Source organism: Gorilla gorilla, chromosome 3, assembly GCF_029281585.2.
Source record: "Gorilla gorilla gorilla isolate KB3781 chromosome 3, NHGRI_mGorGor1-v2.1_pri, whole genome shotgun sequence".
NCBI lineage: Eukaryota > Metazoa > Chordata > Mammalia > Primates > Hominidae > Gorilla > Gorilla gorilla.
In genome coordinates this window covers 137,532,687-137,537,211 of record NC_073227.2, presented here as the reverse complement: position 1 = coordinate 137,537,211, position 4,525 = coordinate 137,532,687, and the positions used below count along the sequence as shown (strand labels likewise).

The following is a 4,525-nucleotide window of genomic DNA, read 5'->3' as shown; positions in this document are numbered from 1 at the left end:
TAATTCAACTCATATAACTTATTTTTAGAATTTTCAAATATTTTAAAACATATTTAAAAACAATGTTAATATCTGTTCCCAAGTATAAATGCTAAACTTAATAGTTTCATAATTTATTTTTAAAGGCATGCTAAGTTTGTAGAAAAGCTTTTAATTCTTTTTTGTTGTTGTTGTTGGTCTAAAAAGGAAAACTTGTGAAGACAAAAGTCATTAAGAACAGGAACAAAAAGTATCTTGGAAACAACTTGCCTCCAAAGAAGGTCTTCTATTTTCATTTTTCACCATGTTGCTTGAACATTAAGGAGCCATCTGGCAGTGAAGGGGCTCTCTGCAGTCTGTATTGCAGGTACTTAATTGTCTAGGACAGTAACTTATCAGTGAAATAAGCTCCTTAGTGGCCTGCAGCTTCAGTTGTTTCCCCAAATAGTAAAAAATAATTACCACTCTTCCAGTGGTAGTTGAAGTGTATTCAGTGCTGTCATGCCAAGTATCAAGGTTCCAGCCACTGCTGAGGTCTGGGGGAGTGGATGGATGGGTGGCAAATAGCTGAAAGAACACTCAGCGGGGGGCTGTAGGCAGGTGAAATATGGTTTTATTCAGCAACTCTCTCAAACTGTCCATCTTTATCTTGGCTGCCTGCTCCAACTGCAGCCTCTCTTAGCAGCCAGCTCTGCAGCGCCTGCTGCTCCCACACTTAAAGTTGCATTCCCTGGCACACTTGCTGGCTATTGGCTCCCCACTGTCCATCTGCAGGATGGATAGCTCTCACTCACACGGTCAGCAGATTAACTTTTTCTCTCTGGGCGCATGCAGCATGTACAGTATCAGCAGGGTAGTTATACCTTTTACAAACAATAGTGGCTCCAAGCCAAGTGAGGATCCTCCCCATGTTATGACTACATAGCTGTGATTATATAATGCATAGAATTGTGCACCTGCACTCCAATCCCACTGAGTCATGCAGGATGTTTACCTTGGCCTATTCTTGACTAAAGCACATCCATCTACCTTACAAGCCCTTAATTTGGGAGGATGACATTAATTAATGTCACACAATTGAAGATTACTCCCTGTGGTAGGCAGAAAAAAACGGTTTCCTATAAGATATCTCTGTCAAATCACCTAAACCTGTGAGTTTTCTTATTTGGAAAAGCATTCTCTGCAGACGTGATTAAGTTAAGGATGTTGAGTTGAGACAATAATGGATTATCCAGGTGGACCAAAATATGATAGGAGTCCTTGTAAGAGAAGGCAGAGAGAAATTTAAGACAGGAAGAAGAGAAGACATAGAGGAGAAGATTATATAAAGAGGGTAGTGATTGGCGTGGTGGAGCTATGAGACAACGAATGCCAAGAATTGAAGGTAGTCACCAGAAGCTAAGCTAGGAGGGAGGAATGGGAAAGATTCTCCCTGGAGCTGCTCAAAAGAGCACAAACCTGCCAACACCTTGATTTCAGACTCTGGCCTCCAGACTGTAACATAATAGATTTCTGCTGTTTTAAGCCACTAATTTATGATAATTTTTATAGCAGCCATATAAAACAAATAGTTCCTAAGTATTTTTAAAACAGAGCATATTTTGTTCTAATTATCAGTTATTTATCGGGGGACCTACCCCGATAATCATGTAGGTTCTTTTCTATTTCCCTAAGTGTCAGCCAGCTTGATAAATAAAGGGACAGAGTACAAAAGAGAGAAATTTTAAAGCTGGGTGTCCGGGGGAGACATCACACATTGTTAGGATTCATGATGCCCCACAAGCTACAAAAATCAGCAAGTTTTTATTAGGGAGTTTCAAAAGGGGAGGGAGTGTGCAAATAGGTGTGCATCACAGACATCAGGTACTTAACAGGGTAATAGACTATCACAAGGCAAGTGGAGGCAGGGTGAGATCACAGAACCACAGGACCGAGGCAAAATTAAAATTGCTAATGAAGTTTCGGGCACCATTGTCATTGATAACATCTTATCAGGAGACAGGGTTTTGAGATCAACCGGTTTGACCAAAATTTATTAGGCGGGAATTTCCTCTTCCTAATAAGCCTGGGAGCACTATGGGAGACTGGAGTCTATTTCACCCCTGCAGTCTCAACCATAAGAGACAGGCCACGCCCAGGGGGGCTGTTTATAAGCTGATACCTCCAGGCGCTTATTCTCTTTCTCAGGGACGTTCCATGCTGAGAAAAAGAATTCAGCGATACTTCTCCCATTTGCTTTTGAAAGAAGAGAAATATGGCTCTGTTCTGCCCGGCTCACTGGCGGTCAGAGTTTAAGGTTATCTCTCTTGTTTCCTAAACATTGCTGTTATCTTGTTCTTTTTTCAAGGTGCCCAGATTTCATATTGTTTAAACACACGTGCTCTACAATTTGTGCAGTTAATGCAATTATCCCATGGTCCTGAGTCAACATACATCCTCCTCGGCTGACAGGATTAAGAGATTAAAGGAAAGACAGACATAGGAAATCACAAGGGTTTTGATTGGGGAAGTGATAAGTGTCCATGAAATCTTTACAATTTATGTTTAGAGATTGCAGTAAAGACAGTCATAAGAAATTACAAAAGCATTAATTTGGGGAACTAATAAATGTCCATAAAATCTTCACAATCCACGTTCTTCTGCCATGGCTTCAGCCGGTCCCTCTGTTTGGGGTCCCTGACTTCTCACAACAGTTAGTTAATATTTTTATCTTCTTTCCATATTATAGGTTTACTATGATTTCTGATACAGCTAATTAGGAAAGGCCTACCAGAATTGCAGAAGAAAAATAAAACTTCTAAAATATGGTCAGTAAAAAAAAATAGGGCCGGGTGCAGTGGCTCACTCCTGTAATCCCAGCACTTTGGGAGGCTGAGGCGAGCAGATCACGAGGTCAGGAGATAGAGACCATCCTGGCTAACACTGAAACCCCATCTCTACTAAAAAACTACAAAAAATTAGCCAGGTATGGTGGCGGGTGCCTGTAGTCCCAGCTACTTGGGAGGCTGAGGCAGGAGAATGGTGTGAACCTGGGAGGTGGAGCTTGCAGTGAGCCGAGATTGAGCCACTGCACTCCAGCCTAGGCAACAGCACAAGACTCTTTCTCAAAAAAAAAAAAAAAAAAAAAATAGAAATTCCAGGAAGCCAAGATTCTATAAGTCAAAGATTTTTAAATGCATAAACACAGTGAATTACTCATAAATAACTTTAGAAAAAAGTTGAAATTACAAAACTAGGAAAAGCCTATTTAAGATAATAAAGATAAATCTCCCTGTTTCATCCAAAGTAAAATACACTTGCCTCTATAATTTAAATAATAATTTCAAGAAATACATTTTTGATATCTTATATATGGCTAAAATGTTCACTGTAGGTAGAATATAGGCTACATCACTCCAAGTGTACAACAAATTAATGTTATATTTGTTTTTAATGGTACAGTTTGAGTATCCTTTACCTGAAATGCTTGAGACCAGAAGTGTTTTGTATTTCAGATTTTTTGGTTTTCAGAATATTTTCATGTACATAATGAGATATCTTAGAGGTGAGATCTAAGCCTAAATATAAAGCTCATTTATATTTCTTATGCATATAGCCTAGAGGTAATTTTATATAAAAGTTTTAGTAATTGTGTGCATGAAATAAAGTTTGTGTACATAGAACCATCAGAGAGCAAAGGTTTCACTATATTCACCACCAATGTAGACAATCTGTGGTTTTTTTAAGCATCAACATCATTCCTGACTGTGAACTTACGTGCTATTCATGAGCGATCATTTTCATATACTTATTTACAGATAAGTAATTAAAAGTTAAAAAAATGGCATACAATTAATAAAGTGAAAATTTGTCTTCCGGGTAGCTAAGCAACACAGCAGCATCACCAGAATACTTAGATCAGCTGTTAATAGCAACAACAAAAAAGCCAGGCTTTTAGTTCCTATGTACAATGCAGTGTTTTAATTTAAAAGATTTATGTACATTATATATTATTTTGATTTTTTAGGTGAGAAAAAACATCAGATGAAGTCGAGGGACCAGAAAGTGAGTCTTCTAGGCATGAGGATCCGTTCTCCTGGATGGCTTTTTAAAATATTTCTTCCAGAATCATCTGCCTCATTAATAAGTTTTCCTTAGAAGTCTCTCTTTGATTTATAAATGGACATATTTTTGTTTTGATATGAATGCATGCAGCTCTATTTCTTAAGGAGCCCATTATACGTTTTGACATCATTTATACTTTTACCGCGGTTTTAACATCATTGTCTTCATCATGGCTATTATCATGATCACCTTGATTCATAATCATTTTGACTATTTTTGATTAGTCAATGAATAAACCACTGGAGCTTAATTTCTAATGTTAAAAAATTTTTTGATATCCACATCTTCAAGCTTATTGATGGATTCTGAAGCTATATTTTTTGCATATATAAAAGGTCAGACATCATTTTACTCTCACTTGATGTATGAAATCCTAAAAAGTCACTATCTTTTTCATAATTATCACTGAATTTAGTCACAGGTCAGAGGTTGAGCAAGACAT

General features: G+C 37.8%; 1 long non-coding RNA gene across 1 annotated transcript; it reads left to right on the top strand.

Annotated features, from left to right (window-relative positions):
* Positions 1-215: 215 nt before the first annotated feature.
* On the top strand, positions 216-4,158 carry LOC134758260 (uncharacterized). The gene is made up of 2 exons (XR_010133247.1): positions 216-346; positions 3,986-4,158. It is a non-coding gene; the product is annotated as an uncharacterized lncRNA (long non-coding RNA).
* The last annotated feature ends 367 nt before the right edge of the window (positions 4,159-4,525 follow it).